Raw genomic sequence first — 19147 nt, forward strand, 5'->3', positions numbered from 1 at the left:
ACTTCATATCTGCAACGTCGGCATATAAAAGCAAGAGCTGGCTGATTGATGCCAGTGGGCACCTGCCCCCCCCCCCCCATGTACCTGTTCTGCTGAAAGGTGAAGGAAGCAATGTTCCCAAACAAACAGAAGGTCTGCAGCTATTATCCTGCGCTATTTTTAAATGAAAAACAGAAGGTGTCAGCAGGAGGCGGCAGCAGGCCCCGCTTGCCTTTCAACAGAAAGTGCCTTACGTAATAGGCACGTGACAGCAGCGCACAGGGACCAACGCCGAAGGGAGCTGTGGGGGTGAAATGCACGTTTTGCAGAGAGTTAAATGGCTTGGGTGCTGTTAATATCTTGCCTTTAGTAAAGGCCACAATGACAGGATAACGACAGCCTTGGAAAGCTATTGCCGTGTTGCACAAATAATGACATGTCTTTAAATAACTGAAATTTAAAAAAAAAAAAACAACATGAGGCTATTTTCTCCCTGGACCATTGATTTGGTTCGTGATAATGCACAGTCATGCTGCATAAACGTGGCGACCCTTAGGTTTAATCAGTGAATGGGCTGTGTGTGGCGAAAGCACGCCCAGCTCGGATTAGCAAAGGGGGGTGTGAACTCTTTGGTCAGCATTGAACATACACAATCAAACATGAAACCAAAACACGTGTTAATTACACGCAGGGGGCCGCCTCCACATGCACTCCGAGTCATTTTGCTCCCTTCAGTTCAATTCTCTTGATTGGCAGAGCAAAAAGCAAAGGAGTGAAAATGCCCCCTGCAGTGCGCGCTGGCAGGGGGGCATTTGCCTTGGATTCCACAGGAATCGAGTGGTTTTCTGGCAGCATGAAGATCAGGTGAGAGCGTAGAAACATTTCTGCCCAAACCCATAGCTCTCAACCATTTGTGTCGAAAAGGCGGGTGAAATCACCCGATTTTATTTTTGGCGGGTGAGACGCCCATTGAAATGAATGGGCGTGCAGGAGGCTTGGCGGGTGAGTCAGCTGTTTACAAGGCGGGTGACACCCGCCAAAAGCGTGTGAGTTGAGAGCTATGCCAAACCAGTAAAATCCCCCTACGACGTATAGCAGGTCCAGTAACAGGAGTGAACCTTTTGGTGGTAAACGCACGCACTGGTGGTAATGCCGAGGTAGTATGGAGCCCAGCTGCCTCTATCCCACAACACTTGTCTTGTCCATTTCCAGGTGGCCACTGTACAGAAGTGTTTGCACTAGCCTGAGGTGCTCATTGTTTATTTATTTATTTGCATTTATAGAACGCACAAACATCCCAGAGGAATCGCGTCTCTGTTCCAGGGAATCGGCTGATATGCAGGATGTGTTACATGGTGATAATACAGCACAGGGTTACATATTGAGCAGCATATCATTACATAGCTAATGCATACGGTTGTTTGTAGTCGAACAAACATAAATGAATTATTCTTCCCGTGGAAGTGGCTCAACTGGGAGTGGAGGCATCCAATGAGAGTCCCTTGGGATCCCCCATATCATGAAGATCAAAGATGCGTGGGTCCCCGCTGGAAGACCATCAGAATTAGAAGAATACCATTAATGCTGATGAGTTATTCAGAGCAGAAGGTGAGTGGAGCAGGGTCCTACTTCCATGGGCTGCGGACCCTTGCCAATATGGCCTTATCAACCCTTCATCCACTGGCACTGATTGGCAGAGGCTTCCACCGGCAGGTATTTGCCTCCCAATGGCGCCTCTGCACCAATACTGTAGGGCTTCAGTGACGGGTGCTCCCTAATGCCCAGCAGTTGGCACACCAACCTCTGAGTGGTAGAGACCACCATTTCTGTGTTAAGACCCTTTGTGTTTGGGCTTCATGTAGGGGCAGGAAGCACAAGAGTGCGTACTACAAATATGTAATGCTAGTCTCCCACATATGTAACTATAAGCATACCCTAAAAACCAGAGCTCTTTTTAAGTGCCATGTTCCCTGGTGAGATAACAATAATTAATTTCCCATGATAAAATAACTGAGAAGGTTAATTTGTGTAGCGCAGATTCTTTAAGGTGGGTAACACTTAAGTCATGAAACTCAAGGGTGGATTCAGCATGACCCTGTGTACACGAGAAGTCACAGGCCCAATCTACTTGTTTGGCCAGCTTGGCATTTAGGAGGATGGATCAATGACGGATGAGGCTACAATATTTACTTGTGGGTTATTTGGTAGGCTAAATCTGAGATCAGCTGAAGCTGATTTGCTGTCAGTAGTGTACATTAGTTTCACATGAGAGTAAATAGCACCCAGGATTTCAAGGACATGTTTCCCGAGAATGGCACAAACACTAATATGTTAGTGTACATTCACAATGGGGGTGTTACTTGGCACGATATTGCAGACATTTGGCAAGAACTGTCAACATCTGACTTGTGAACCTATGACGCAGCCTTGCAGGGACATTGTGTTGTATTATGGATAAGCGGAATTCGCAGAAACCCTACTGTTATCTCCCATATATTAGGCTACTGCTATACTTGTAGATAATAATCGGAAGAGAAGGTCTGACGTGCCCTCTGCCCTAGGCGGGGTTTGGGCCTGTCCGGGGTGCTGCGTGCAGAGGAATCAGAGGGAGGTTTAATGGAGGTTCTGAGGCCTAACTGTATGGGAGAGCCTATTGTAGCATACCATGGTATGGCTTTGCATTGTATAGCATAGCATAACATATCATAGCATAGCAAACCTGCATAACATAGCATGGCAATCCTGCATAACAGAGCATAGCATAGCAATCCTGCCACATCACGACAGACAGACCTCAACTCACAGTACTTCCCTACTGTTAAAAGATGCCAGCCCAAATGCTGGCTACCCACACTGTATACAGGACTATGCTGCTCTGGAGCTAGGTCTGTGCATTAAATAATAAAATTAAATTAAATATAAAAAACCGTGTCCATGCCAGAGGTAAAGGCATGTGGAAGAGTTAATACACAGTTGAATTGTTGCTAGCACTGAGCATGACCTGACTGCAAATATGTAAGATATTGTTTTAGGCACAATCGTGTAATTTGGGTGCAGGATCTTCTGCACTTGTGTCAGAGTCCAGATTGTCTGTGAGAGTGCTCTGCACATTTTACATTTGAGTGGTCACTCCTGAAAACTGTGAACTAGTGAGTGGTGCTTGCACACATCTTTGCCTAAACCCCCTGACATCCATAATTACAATGCCTGCTTGATCCTTGGAGTGTGTAAATCCATTGGCTGGCCAGGCAAGGGAGAGGATTGTGATCGGGTCTTTTACCAATAGGATCACATGTAGTACAGTACCTGCTGCATAATCCTATAAGTCGACCCCTTCATTGTGTAGCATAGCCGGCACAAGACAGTTCCTCTGATTTCTCTTGGATATGCTGCTGCATATTTTTGCATTTCCTTTAACTGATATGGAATTTCTTTTGTATACATATTTGTATTGAAACCTTTTAAAGCTTGATACATTTCATTGATTGAATGCATCTATTGCCTCCCTTTCTCCCACTAATAACTCCCACCTGCCTTCCCCATCCTTCCCCCTGATAATACTCCAGTTTCTCTACTATCCTTCCCCGTCTCAACCTTCAGCATCGTTTTTTCATTCTACTTACTTTTCTCTGAACGTTATTCATTCATATTATTGCAGTTCTGTCTTGCAACATAAGCGCAAGTCTCTCCATTTCGTAAATCTCTTTTCCCTTAAGTGCCATCTTTTTTTTGGTCGGAAGATTCTTTCTTTTCCAATGAATTGCCAGAAATGCTCTTGTGGCTAGCAGCAGGAAGTGAGCCATATGTGGGAGGCATCCCCCTTTTCACCTTGTGCACCAACAAAGCACTACAATTGAAGCCAGCTACCTCATTGATACCATCAAGTGCTTTGATCCATCCAAGAACATCTTTCCAGTAGGGCAGGGATTTTTCTCACTCCCACCACAAATGCCAGAAAGAGCCCACCTCCCAACACTTTCTCCAGCACGCTGGGTTTGTGGCGGGGATAATTTTGGTTAATCTAGCGAGATCATGTTGCCACCTGTGAAGGCATTTTAGGCTGTGCTTTTCATATTGGCATGCTACTGCTAAAGCTAACGAGGCCTAAAGGGCATCTGTTATTTCCTCCTGAATATCGTTCTCCCACTTTCTACTTGGTCCATCTCTACTCAGTGACCAGGTTCCATTTATCGCCCAGTAAAGCTGGGATATACCATTTTGTGATGACGTCCAAGAATCCAGTATCCTGTCGAATAGAGTTAGGTTTCCCTGGAGTTCCTTCTCCCATTTCAGGGCAATCAACGCCCCTTTCAATTCTAGGTACATAAATACAGATAACCTCCCTAAATTAAACGTGAAGGGGCTAAACCTTTGTTTGCAACAACACGGCCGCGAGGAGATTTTAGCTCCCAATATACAGGGACAGGGATTATCCCGGTACTTCACGATTCATCAAGAACATCTTTCAACAAGCTATAAGAACCTATTTTGTAAACCTTTGAGGCGGCGGATACTTCGGTTTGTGAATAAAGAGGGCATCACTGTGAACAGTGATAGACTGGATGCTACGCTCCCAATGCACACTGCGGTTAATGAAAGAAAATGTTTCAAAGATTGCTGCCTAATGATTAGGCGACTTAACCAATTTGTCCACACTTATGGAATCGACATCGACTCAAACACAGAAATCGAATTGAGATGCAAGCCATTTTTTGCATAAAACTGAACACTTGGCGTTAAACCAGACGGGTGTGGAGAACCTGTCCTTCACGTTGGTTCCCCTGAAGAAGTTCTTAGATTGTCTTGTAGTAACATTAAGAACGAAACATGTTGGGCAAAACCACTGTTATATTCACCAGTGTATAAAACAAATATATTAAATTGGTTTAGGACCTGTTTATAGGTATCCGTAAACAGTCGATTAATTCTGACTAGTTGAGTGCACTTGTGATTTGAAGGGTACTATGAGTATTGACCAACGAAAGAGAGTGGGAGGCTGAATATTTGCTGTTGTTCTCTTTATGCATTTGTAATGTGTAATAATTCTTAGTACATTAGGTTTTGCACAGCACATGTAATTGTGATTTCATTGATTTTTATGCGCTTTTAACATGTTGTGCTTAATAATAATGAATCCAAATAAGAATCTATTGGCAATGAATGTTTGGTTCGCCTCTTGCAAGAGGTACTCTGTGAATTCGAATTACTGTATACGTATGTGATTTACAACGTGGTTCGAGGTCTAAAGAAACAGTATCGGGTTGTTGGGATCGACTTTTTTTTGTTATTGGTAGGTCTAATCAGGGAATGGGCCCAACGTCCACAATTTTCCCTGTGTCTTTCTTCAGTTGTTACTGGGGCTAAACTGCCCACAAAGAGGTCCTTGGTGACAAGGGAGTAAGAAGGGAATGGTATTGACATCCTGTTCCTGCAAGAAACCAGATTAAAAGGAGTGGAGGAATGACAGAAACCAGGAAGCCATCTGGGTCAGACATTTTGGGCATTGGGAAGCTGTGAAAAGGGAGGTGCAGGGATCCTTTTGAGAAACACACCATGCGTGGTGATTGACGGAACAGCCAGAATGCAAGAGTGAAGAGTCCTGTTCATAGGAAATCCGGAGGTGAAGGTATGCTATAATGCAGCCTTAACCAGGGACAATAAGCCTTTGGGGAAAGAGTAATGGGAGAGGCACTGGGGAAATCAGAGGGCCTTTTAATTATAGGAGGATATTTCAATTTGTATGCAGAACGCAACATAGGCAGAGCGACTCTTAGACGGGGTGGGCGATTGGGACCTGGACAAACCAAAGAGTCTAAAGGGATTGTTCGACTCTCACTGCCTAAGTTACATCTGTAGAGAGTTAAAACCAAACTGTTGGCTTTGTCCATGCTTGCTTTTAACACTAATTTAGTGCAAGGAACATGTATAAATTAAGTGGCCAAAAGCACACTTGGTTAAGACAGATACAGCTGCAATTAAGCCATTAACTCTCAGCAGATGCTTAGAAATAACACTGACAGGCTAAAATGTGTCACAACTGCTTGAAAGAGCTAGCTCAAAGAGATCGTAGGAGGAGGTGTTGTAGGGTGGGGAGGGCCAGGCAGTGGGTGAGACTGGTCGTAGTGATTACTACAGCCATGGGTAGTCAATTAGTGGGTAGTTAACCAAATATCATCCACAAGCTGTGTGTCCCTCCTCACATGTCATCTCCCTCCTAGCGGTTCTCCAATGCAATTGTTAAGCTTATAGTTGGCGCTTACGTACCTCCTAAGAGCTCAAACTAAAAGTTGGGGCTTGCACTCTGTTGAAGGCTTTGATTTCCTTGCCCTCGGTTTGGAAGATGTTTGGCTTTTTCTGGACTTAAAAAGGCCCAAAGCAGATTGAACACAAGTACCTTTTACATTTCACAGATTAAAAAACGCAGCCATGCAACTCAGAAACCATGCTCCTAATGCAAGCCTTTTGTTTCTAGTAACTAACAAGTCATTACCCAGCATGATGCTGGCTGGTGACTAGTTACTTGAAAACAAAAGGGGAGACTGGGCCCTCCAGCCCTCCTCCTGGTTCAAGTACAGACCTTTCATTCAAGGAGCCCGTGGTTAAAGCCGGCTGGGGCACACTGGTGTCACACCTATTGGTGCGCCCAGCGCCTTCTTTTGTTTAAAAGGAGGGGCTGGGTGCATCAACGGTAACAGTGCCAGTGTACCCCAGCTCCAACTTTTACCAGCCGCCCCCCCCCCCTTAATTGAAGGGGGGTTCTCATTAGGCGGCGTGTCCTTAGGCCACATCCCCTAACCATGCCCCCCCTCGATTTCCAATCCCACTTAAAGCACTGTGAATGAACCTAACAACAAAGGCGCTTGCAATCAGCTCTTATGAATAATCCACGCCAAAGTAATGACAATGTAAACATGGCCGATATACAGTGTGTGGTAAAATGGCTGGCTGATTCCCTGCCAGCGGTTTCGGTGGGGCCTCGCTGATCAATGGCCATAATGGGCCTCATTCCGACCCAGGCGGTAAGGGGTTTACGGCAGCGTAAACAGCGCCGACCCTTACCACCTGATTCCGAGGTCCCTTAGCGCCATGGAGGATTTAACACCTGCTTTTAGCAGCTGTTAAAATCCATGGCGCTAAGGGACCTTGTTGTTAATTACGCCACCGTAATTTACGGTGGCGTAATTAACGCCTTCCCCACTCCCATTATGCCCTATGGGGCAAAAATGGGAATGGGGAAGGGTAAATGGGGATTGGGGACTTACCGCCCCGCCAACCTCGGAATGGGGCGGTAAGTCCGCCAACCACCATGGCGTAAACATAGTTTACGCCATGGTGGTAAAGGTACGACCCAGGCGGTAACTTACCGCCTGGGTCGGAATGAGGCCCAATGTCTTGGTACACACGTGGGTTTGGCCATCTCCTGGGCTCCAGTGATTCATTAGCGTTACTATTACGGAATCAAATATTGACATGACCGGAAACCTGGTTGATTTGTAAACTGTACATTGATGGGTATGTTATTCTCCAAACTGATGCCAGAAAGGGTTAAAAGGGAAGACCCTTCGGGGGTTTATTGACTGAAAATAAAACATACTCTTAGTGCTCAAGTGGTAAACATGGAAAGTTGCCAGGGTTTCATATTGATGGTCGAGGTAGAGGGTATAACCCCGGACCCTGCTGGTCGAGCATCAATTATCAATATCTATAGTCCGCCGAGTGCAGGGGTTAGGGACATCATACAGGACCCTTTGACAGAATGATTGGTAAACTGATCCAGGGGTGAAAATAGCAACACAATCATCTTGGGGGAGATCTGAATTGCCATTGTGTTTGCACAGGAGAAACATTGAACCATGAAGACCTTAGTAGTGAAAGTACTATGATGCAGTCTAAGCCCAATCGAGAGGGTAAGAATTGGTTGAATTATATGGAGGAATGGGATTAAAAAAATTATAAACAGGCGTATGAGTGGTGACCGCCCAGGAAATTATTCCTGGCAAGTAGGAAAGAAAACACCCACACTAGATTCTTTTTTTGCTAATTCTGTGCTCCTCCCTATAATACAAAGTATGACTGTGAAGGGTAATACATTTAGTGAGCATGCCACTGTTACTTAGGCAATATGATCCCAGGAAGGGGGGCATCACGGGTTGGGTAATGCCCCTGTGGCCATAGTTAGAAGCCCAAGCAAAGCCCCCCCCTTCGAGGGTCATCGTACCGGGGTACTAATTGCAATTTTTCTCGAGTCGAGAAATGGTCATCAGGGATAGGGGAGAAGGGACTACATCTAGTGGGACTAGATGTAGTCCCTTCTCCCTTTCCATGGCGACCATTAAAACAAGTGTAAAAAAAGTAAACAAACAAAATGGCCGCCATGTAAGGGGTGAAGGGACGACACGTAGTCCCTTCTCCCTTTCCATGGCGGCCACTCACGAAGCGAACTCCGGGATGCAGCAGGGCTCAGAGCCTTGTCCGGCAAGTGAGGCCCCGGTGAGGCCCAATGAGCTTGCTTTTTACAAGCTCATTGACCCTTGCTGGGTACTAATATGTCATATCGTTCTGATTTACCAAGAAAGCCCACAAACAAAATTGGAGGAATCGAAGCTAACCATGCAAGGAATTGTTTAATGTGGCCAGCCCAAAATGTTTACAGGGCGAAGAGATACATTGGTAGGAACGGTTCTCAATTACATACCAATTTTAAATGGTTGGACTGTGAAGAAATTGAGGACTGGTTCCTGTAATTTACCAGTAACTGTGCGACACATAAAACCTCTCAAATTGTCAGAGAGGTTAAGCCAATTGTTGAATATGATAAAACAATAAGAGATCGAAAAATAGCTATTCGCAGGGAAATACGTAGAACCACATCCAACCAGTTTTATCTCACTAATTTTCTGGCTGCAGTATAAATTGGTTTCGTTGGTGGCGGGCCTCTTTTTGGGGTGTGGAATAGCAGAGAATGATTGGGGTTTTGAATTCAAGAGGCTCAAGAAATATTTGGAACTTACTAGGTGAGGCTGAATGAAATAAGAATAATAATAAGACTTTAATTTCCATAAATGAGTCACAATGGAAGGAACATTTAGTTAATTACCCAAGACAAGAGAATGTAAAGAAAGTGCACTAGAGTAATAGTTATACCTATGAACTTGCATTAGTGATGGACAAGAACGACATAATAAATAAAAAAGGTAGACTGAAAGTGTCCAGGTCCCCAGGGCTGAACGGGCTCGCTAGTGTAATATTAAAACAAGAGCCTGAAATATGGGCAGGAATGCCAGAGATCCTCTTTGGCAAGGTGTTGAGATCCAGCAAAAAAGGGGACTTATCAGTGCCTGGAAATTGTAGACTTTTGTCTTTGTTGGATATCACAGGGAAGCTTTTTGCGGCACTTATTCTCCAGGACATGCAGAAGGGGGCTGAGACCACGGGGCATTAGATAGGTTCCAAACCGGGTTTAGACTGGGCTGCTCAACCATTTATAATCTACAGCTCATGGATTTTTTTTGACGGAGAGAGCGTGTATAAAGGGTGATCCGGGATTGCACGCTCGACTTTCAAGCGGCCTTTGATTCAGCATGCAGGAAAAGGTTATGGCAGAAGTTGGAGTCCTATGGAGGCCATCAACGTATTCTCTATTTCTGCATGAGAATAATACTGTGCAGGCGAGGCTGGATGGCAGCCCAATACCTAAATGAAGAGACGTCAAACAGGGTTGTGTCTTGGCTCCCTTGCTTTTCACATAAACCTGTCAGATTTGCCAAAGCTCTTGCAGGACGCTGCGAATGACCCCCAAAAATAGACACTCATCATTGTGCATGTTTGGCCTACGCCGATGATCTCGTGATCCTTGGCCACACCTTCTCTGGTTTAACAAGAGTTGCCAGGGAACCTTGGAAATACTCTAAAGAAAACCAATTGATCACCAACATGAGTAAAACCCAGGTTATACTATTTTAGGGCGAAGGAATAATGAGACCCATGCTCACCAATGGGGAGGGCTTTATTGAATACATTGATCAGTACAGATGCCTTGCTGTGGAGCTAGAGCCACCATTGGGGAGGGCTTTATTGAATACATTGATCAGTACAGATGCCTTGGTGTGGAGCTAGAGCCACCATTGGGGAGGGCTTTATTGAATACATTGATCAGTACAGATGCCTTGGTGTGGAGCTAAAGCCACCATTGGGGAGGGCCTTATTGAATACATTGATCAGTACAGATGCCTTGGTGTGGAGCTAGAGCCACCATTGGGGAGGGCTTTATTGAATACATTGATCAGTACAGATGCCTTGGTGTGGAGCTAGAGCCACCATTGGGGAGGGCTTTATTGAATACATTGATCAGTACAGATGCCTTGGTGTGGAGCTAGAGCCACCATTGGGGAGGGCTTTATTGAATACATTGATCAGTACAGATGCCTTGGTGTGGAGCTAAAGCCACCATTGGGGAGGGCCTTATTGAATACATTGATCAGTACAGATGCCTTGGTGTGGAGCTAGAGCCACCATTGGGGAGGGCTTTATTGAATACATTGATCAGTACAGATGCCTTGGTGTGGAGCTAGAGCCACCATTGGGGAGGGCTTTATTGAATACATTGATCAGTACAGATGCCTTATGATATGATATGATATGATATGGCATTTGTAACGCGCCTATACACAAGTGTTTCAAGGCGCATCGAGGCAGTGATGGGGAACAGAGGGGAGACATAAAACGATCCTACTAGGCCAGGTGTCATTAATTTCGCGCAAGTGCATGGGTAGAGGGGAAGGGAAAAGTGCAAGGGGAAAGGGAGAGGGGAAAGTGCAGTATAGGGTTAGTAGAATACAAGATAAATAATAAGGGCCAGCTGGTGGCAAGTGCAAGGTAAGTGCAGACAAATGCTTGGAAGGGGGCTGTAGGGATACAGAGACAGTCCTGCAGTGAAGGGGTTGCCAGGAAGGCAATGCAAGGGGAGAGTGGCTGGGTCAAGGACCGAGATCGGTGAGTGGCCCAGTTGCAGATTCAGTGCAGTTTCAGTAATTTAGCAGGGGAGAGAAAGCAGAAGCAAAGAGGAAGGTTTTGAGGTGCTTCCGGAACCGGAGATGGTTCCCCTCAAGTTTCAGGGAGACAGGAAGGCTGTTCCAAAGGGAGGCCCCTGCCGCGGAGAGATATCTACCCCCAACTCGTTGCTTGGAGAAGCGGCTGACCCTGAGGGAGTTGGAGGCGGATGAGCGAAGAGCTCGAGAAGGAAGATATTTAGGAAAAGAGAGTTGAAGGTATTTTGGCCCCAGTCCCCAGAAGGCCTTGTGGACAATGCAGAGGGTTTTGAACTTAATCCTCGCAGCCACTGGGAGCCAGTGTAGCGATTTCAGTCCTGGAGAGATACGGTCCCTGGGCTTGAGGCCAAGGACAAGTCTCGCAGTCCTGTTCTGGATGAGTTGCAGAGGGCGGACAGTAGAGGACGGCAGATTTAGATAGAGGCTGTTACAGTAGTCCAGCTTCGAGAGAACCAGGGCTCTGGAGACAATGAGCTTCTGGGGGAAGGAGAGGAAAGGAAGGATACCTCTGAGGAGATGCAGCTGGTAGTGTGACTTCTTAGAGACGTCAGATATTTGAGGAGAGAAGGAGAGTGTTTTTTGTCTTGCAGGTAAGAGCAGGAAGAGTGCCAAGAGAGGCCAGCCAGAGAGCTGCAGGAAAGGAGGACGTGGGTGTGCCGATGAGTAGAATCTCAGTCTTACTGGTATTAAGGCAGAGGTCATTGGCGGCACACCATTCCTGGATAGCAGAAAGACAGTCAGAGATGAGGGAAGGAGAAGAGGAGGCCGAGGGTAGCCTGAAAATGAGCTGGGTATCATCCGCATAGCACTGAAAGTTGGGGCAGAGAGCGGCGATGCAGTGGGCAAGGAGTGACAGATACTGGTTGAACAGCCAGGGAGAGAGGTTAGATCCCTGGGGGACAACACAGGTAGAGAAAAAGATGTTGGAGAGAAAGGATCCCAGTTGGACCTGGGAGGGTCGATTGGAGAGAAAAGAGGGCATCCACGCCAGAGCCTGACCAGTGATACCCAGGTTATCACGGAGACGGTTGAGCAGGAGGGTATGGTTGACAGTATCAAAGGCAGAAGAGAGATCGAGTAAAATGAGAACACACAGGGTGTTAGAGTCAAGGTTCGAGAGCAGGTCCTCACGGATGTTCAGGAGAGCAGTTTCCGAGCTTCTGGCAGCTCTGAAGCCAGACTGATGGTCATGAAGACTACCAACAGATTCAGCATGGAGATTACGCTGGGAGATGGCCAGTTTCTCCAGGAGCTTGCCCAGGAAGGGAGTGATGGAGATTGGGCGATAGTTAGCTGGGCAGGAGGGGTCCGAAGAGGGTTTCTTAAGAGGAGGGTGCACAAGGTACTGCTTAAGGGGGGATGGGAAGACTCCAGAGGCGAAGGAGTGATTCCAGAAGTCAGCCAGGGCAGGAGCCAGGGAGTCGATGTGGTCCTTGATAGTTTTGGAGGATCAGGGGTGGACATGTTTTGATGAGACTTTCATAGATCGGACTTGTCTGGAAACCTCGTCAGCAGAAAATAGGGGAAAGGCAGAGAAGGAGGGAGGAAGGGTGACTGCAGAAGGGCCAGAGGAAGAGCAGGGAATAGAGGAGGGAGGTGATAGATATGAGAGTGAGGACAGGATGTCCTGAGTTTTTGAAATGTAGTGAGAGGCCAGTGCCGTGCAGAGGGCCTGGAAGGGGACAGGAGAGGTAGAGACTGCAGCAGGGTTTGCCAGCTCCTTGCAGATTTTAAAGAGTTCGGCCGAATTGTTAGATGCCGCAGAGATGCAGGCTTGGATAAGGGCTCTCTTCTTGGTGAGAACGGAGAGCCGGTATTGCCTTTGGAGCAGGCGGCAGGCCAGTTTGTCAGAGGATGAACATGAAGCACACAGAGAGGCGACAAGGAAATTTGACCGGGTTGCCGATAGTAGCCACAGTAAAGGAAAGGTAGCCGAGGACAGAGGAGGGGGGACAGCAGGAGAGGAAAGGAAGTTGAAGAGGCGCGGGAAGCGTCTATCAAAGAGGTGAAGATTGGCCTGAGGGCCTTGGACCAAGACGGTCCGTTAGAGTAGACATTAATGATGGCCTTAGAGGAGTGGAAGGAGGCCAAGAGGACATCCCAACGGGTGCCACCATTAATGGGAGAAGAGGAGAAAGGAGAGAGCACAGAGACCATATGAAGGGTCCATAGGTCAGGTGAAGGCACGAAAAAGAGGATGTCAGTGAGAGTTTCCTTGGAGGAGGCACTAGTGTAGGTGTCAGCGATAGGGAGGCCTGGGTTGGAGACCAGGATGTCCTTTTTAAACTTTTTCCTACCAGATTTAGTGAGGAGAGCAGGATAGTCAATGGAGAAGCTGTTAGTGAAGATAGGTGAGATAGAGAGCACCATGGAATAGGAGGGAGAGGAGGGGGGGGAGACAGACGAGAGCAAGTGGACAAGATAGTGAGCAGCAAGCCAGTAGTGCAGTAGGACGGGCTCTCAGGGTTAAAGATCTCCCAGTGCTCAATATGGTAACCAGGGAGAGGCCACCTAAGTTTGAGAATCCTGAGAGGGGAGAAAAAGCCATAGTTTACCACATTGCAGAACACAGTAGACACAGTAAATGCGTATTAGGTAACCAGTGGAGAGGCCACCTAAACTTAAGAATCCTGAGAGGGGAGAAAAAGCCATAGTTTACCACATTGCAGAACACAGTAGACACAGTAAATGCGTATTAGGTAACCAGTGGAGAGGCCACCTAAGTTTGAGAATCCTGAATCCTTGGTATGGAGCTAGAGCCACCATTGGGGAGGGCTTTATTGAATACATTGATCAGTACAGATGCCTTGGTGTGGAGCTAGAGCCACCATTGGGGAGGGCTTTATTGAATACATTGATCAGTACAGATGCCTTGGTGTGGAGCTAGAGCCACCATTGGGGAGGGCTTTATTGAATACATTGATCAGTACAGATACCTTGGTGTGGAGCTAGAGTCACTGGGGTTGGCCTGAATGTATTGGCTTGCAAAACAGAAAGGCACTACAATTAACTTCGCTCATTGCTCAATTTGTTAAGCCTATGGGTGGTTTCACATTTGAGGGTGCCAGGCGATTGTCTGATTCCAGCCGTCCTAAATGGGCTCGAGAGTTTAACCATATCTAACTGGGCTTGGCTACAAAGAATCGAGGGCCGTTTTTGGATAAACATACTTGGTCTTCCATCTCGTGTTGCAATGGAAATAATACGCTTAGAATTGAGGATTAATTCTTTGGAGGCGACGGTATTGAAAAAACGTGCCCTTTTGTACATTAAAGCCATGACCAATCGCCAAAGCCAGTTATTACATTCATAGTTATGTATGATGATTACCTGTGCTAAGTGAGACGGTTACCTGCATTGAACAACGCATAGTGCATTGTGGGACATGCAGTCCTCTTGGAAAAAGCCTTTTGGGTTGCGTAGTCCTGTAGCTGCTTGTGCTCCCAGTAAAGGAAAGTGCCTTCTAAGGGGCTTCTGTACTGAGTGTAGTCAAATGCATTCTGCTTTTGTGATGAGAGAATCATCACAATGATGGCACCACTGGTATTTGATACTATATCAGTGCCTGGGTATTAAGGAGGTTTCTGACCTATAAGCTACACTAAGCATGTGAGGCTTGGGATTAGCGTGTAATATTGCACCTGACTTACACGCCCGGTATCTGGACGTTTGAGGCAGTACCCATACCACATAACACTGCACTTAGTATGCAATGCGAGTACTTGGGTAAATGAGGCGTAGCTGGGGCTATTTGGCTGCACATGGATATGCACATGTAAATCATCATTGACTTCCTCTCAGCCAATCAGACTCATAGCTGCCAGGTTGCCATGTGTCATGCGTGACACCTCTAGGAGCCCTGTTTTTCCGCATTGCAGGCTGGGCCTTATTATGGGGCCTTTCCCATTGTAAGTATGGGCCTAAAAGTCCCAGCATGCTATAGGAAAAAACAAGACTGGCTCGAGTGCCACACAACATGACATGGGGCAACTTGCCAGCATTGCAGAATGCTTGGACTGCTCACAATAACTGTTGATACTGATGCCATCCCAAATATTCTGACTTCAGAAGCCGACAGAAAGCATTAGGTTCTATGTGATTATCTCGAATATTAAATGCTGCGCAAAACAAAGACTGATTTTTTTCACCTTATTTTGTGAGGCCTTTAATATTTGTAAGTTTACAAGGGGGTCATGGGAGTCCCTCTGCCAGACATTAGTCCCGGCTACAAGAGCCTTACCCAGATTCTTTAGCTCACTGTCTTTCACGGAGGAGAAATATCCAAAACATATCAGTCTTTTTCCTGCCCTGGGGCAGTCCAGCACCGAAATGCTAGGCAATTCTCCTCAGAACAAGAGTACTAACAGCAACCCCAGACATGTGTTTCAGTCTGGTTGGACCTCATCAGTAGGGTGGAGCTGTGCCTCTCTAAGAATAGTGAGCAAGGGGTCCACGTCTGGTTTCCCCTAGTAACTTAGGGGGAGACCCAAAGTTACTTAAATTATACAAATTACCATGGGGGGTCCTGGGAGTCCCTCTACTGGCCATTAGTCCCGGTTACTATTAGTCCCGGTTGCGAGAGCCTTACCCAGATTCTTTAGCTCACTGTCTTTCACAGAGGAGAAATATCCAAAACATATCAGTCTTGTCCTGCCCTGCGGAAGTTCAGCACTGAAATTCTAGGCAATTCCCCTCAGAACAAGAGTACTAACAGCAACCCCAGACATGTGTTTCAGTCTGTTTGGACCTCATCAGTGAGGTGGAGCTGTGCCTCTCTAAGAATAGTGAGCAAGGGGTCCACGTCTGGTTTCCCCTATTAACCTAGGGTTAATATTTGTAATCCATCAATTCCTCCCCTGCCCCCACCTTTGAAATCCGGGTTTTTACCCCTACACCCTCTTCAACCTCTGCCCAAACCTGCCTCACACTCACACATACACCTTTTACCCATCCCCCGCCTCACATACAAATGCACACACGGACACACATACATGCAGACACACTCCTCCCCAGCACAAACACGGTCCCCTTGTAACCCATCTTCCCCTGCCCATGTCGGTTAGCCTGTCAGCTCCTGCATGCACTTGTGTGCGAGAGGGGCGTGACAGTTAAGATTTAGAAAGACTGCTCTGAGCGTTCTCAGGTCGGTCATTCCAAATCGGTCTTTTTCATTTTCACGAAAATGGAAAAGAGCTTTTTACTTAACACCAGTAATTAAGCAGCTCCTCCTGCAGCACATGAATCCCCACCGAAGAACCAAAGGGTAGCAAGAAATTAAGAAGCTTCTCCAGCATTTTCCCCATTCTGTTATTTAAATATGCCAAATAAAACCACATTCAATCTAAAAGCATGTTTTGTCTGTTTACTCACTGTTACACTAACATTTTCTACCTCACCACAATTCTAAAATGTATATTGATTATTACCATTATGTGCTAATTGCCCTATATAAATCAAGAGGGGTAATTATCGGTTAAGATGGTGACCCTTCCCCAATTTATGGTCCTCACAGACCTATTTCTTTTCAATGTGTGTCATAGTTAATGAACGTGACTGGTCAAAATATATTACAATTCAAGCACTGTATATAATGTCGCCTCTTCCCAACATACTACCTGACAGCTCATCCCTATTCTCCCCCTGTACATATTTTCTAAGGTCTGCTGCAATACTCTGCTACTTTATGTCTGTCATATCTCGTCTGTGTATAATATCGAATGTTTTTTTTTACCTCGTGACTGTTCTGAACTTGTTGACTTTATCCTTATTGTATGTACCCCGTACAGCACTGTAAAGTAAGCTGAACATATTCTTGCTTCTTTCTGCGCCCTGATACCCTCGGGTCTGGCGCACATTTTAAATAATAAAACAAACAAAACAAGCAAGCAAAAAACCTTCAAGCTCTCTTGGTGTCGCCATGTTCAATTTCATAGTTTTACAAAGGTAGCGGGCGCCCCTCTCTCGCAAGAACAGACATGATAACCTGTTCAGTGGTTATTAACCACTTGAGAGTTCGCAGCCACTGCTTTTACTCACTGTGCCTTTCACAGATGGGAAATATCCATTTGCATATCAGTCTTTGTCCTGCCCAGGGGCAGTCCAGCACCGAAATACAATGGCAACTCCAATCTGAACGAGAGTACCACCAGCAACCCCATACACATGTTTCACCCTTGTTGGGGATCATCAGTGAGGTGAAGCTGATGCCTCTCTAAGCACAGTGAGAGGGAGACCACGTCTGGTTGCCCCCAGGAGACCTAGGGTTACCAATCCCAGGTTCCTTAAAAATAGTTTTACAAAGGTAGCGGGCGCCCCTCTCTCGCAAGAACAGACATGATAACCTGTTCAGTGGTTATTAACCACTTGAGAGTTCGCAGCCACTGCTTTTACTCACTGTGCCTTTCACAGATGGGAAATATCCATTTGCATATCAGTCTTTGTCCTGCCCAGGGGCAGTCCAGCACCGAAATACAATGGCAACTCCAATCTGAACGAGAGTACCACCAGCAACCCCATACACATGTTTCACCCTTGTTGGGGATCATCAGTGAGGTGAAGCTGATGCCTCTCTAAGCACAGTGAGAGGGAGACCACGTCTGGTTGCCCCCAGGAGACCTAGGGTTACCAATCCCAGGTTCCTTAAAAATAGTTTTACAAAGGTAGCGGGCGCCCCTCTCTCGCAAGAACAGACATGATAACCTGTTCAGTGGTTATTAACCACTTGAGAGTTCGCAGCCACTGCTTTTACTCACTGTGCCTTTCACAGATGGGAAATATCCATTTGCATATCAGTCTTTGTCCTGCCCAGGGGCAGTCCAGCACTGAAATACAATGGCAACTCCAATCTGAACGAGAGTACCACCAGCAACCCCATACACATGTTTCACCCTTGTTGGGGATCATCAGTGAGGTGAAGCTGATGCCTCTCTAAGCACAGTGAGAGGGAGACCACGTCTGGTTGCCCCCAGGAGACCTAGGGTTACCAATCCCAGGTTCCTTAAAAATAGTTTTACAAAGGTAGCGGGCGCCCCTCTCTCGCAAGAACAGACATGATAACCTGTTCAGTGGTTATTAACCACTTGAGAGTTCGCAGCCACTGCTTTTACTCACTGTGCCTTTCACAGATGGGAAATATCCATTTGCATATCAGTCTTTGTCCTGCCCAGGGGCAGTCCAGCACCGAAATACAATGGCAACTCCAATCTGAGCGAGAGTACCACCAGCAACCCCATACACATGTTTCACCCTTGTTGGGGATCATCAGTGAGGTGAAGCTGATGCCTCTCTAAGCACAGTGAGAGGGAGACCACGTCTGGTTGCCCCCAGGAGACCTAGGGTTACCAATCCCAGGTTCCTTAAAAATAGTTTTACAAAGGTAGCGGGCGCCCCTCTCTCGCAAGAACAGACATGATAACCTGTTCAGTGGTTATTAACCACTTGAGAGTTCGCAGCCACTGCTTTTACTCACTGTGCCTTTCACAGATGGGAAATATCCATTTGCATATCAGTCTTTGTCCTGCCCAGGGGCAGTCCAGCACCGAAATACAATGGCAACTCCAATCTGAACGAGAGTACCACCAGCAACCCCATACACATGTTTCACCCTTGTTGGGGATCATCAGTGAGGTGAAGCTGATGCCTCTCTAAGCACAGTGAGAGGGAGACCACGTCTGGTTGCCCCCAGGAGACCTAGGGTTACCAATCCCAGGTTCCTTAAAAATAGTTTTACAAAGGTAGCGGGCGCCCCTCTCTCGCAAGAACAGACATGATAACCTGTTCAGTGGTTATTAACCACTTGAGAGTTCGCAGCCACTGCTTTTACTCACTGTGCCTTTCACAGATGGGAAATATCCATTTGCATATCAGTCTTTGTCCTGCCCAGGGGCAGTCCAGCACCGAAATACAATGGCAACTCCAATCTGAACGAGAGTACCACCAGCAACCCCATACACATGTTTCACCCTTGTTGGGGATCATCAGTGAGGTGAAGCTGATGCCTCTCTAAGCACAGTGAGAGGGAGACCACGTCTGGTTGCCCCCAGGAGACCTAGGGTTACCAATCCCAGGTTCCTTAAAAATAGTTTTACAAAGGTAGCGGGCGCCCCTCTCTCGCAAGAACA

The sequence above is a fragment of the Ambystoma mexicanum genome, chromosome 8, assembly GCF_040938575.1.
Source record: "Ambystoma mexicanum isolate Mex_15411 chromosome 8, UKY_AmexF1_1, whole genome shotgun sequence".
NCBI classification, from domain to species: Eukaryota; Metazoa; Chordata; class Amphibia; order Caudata; family Ambystomatidae; genus Ambystoma; species Ambystoma mexicanum.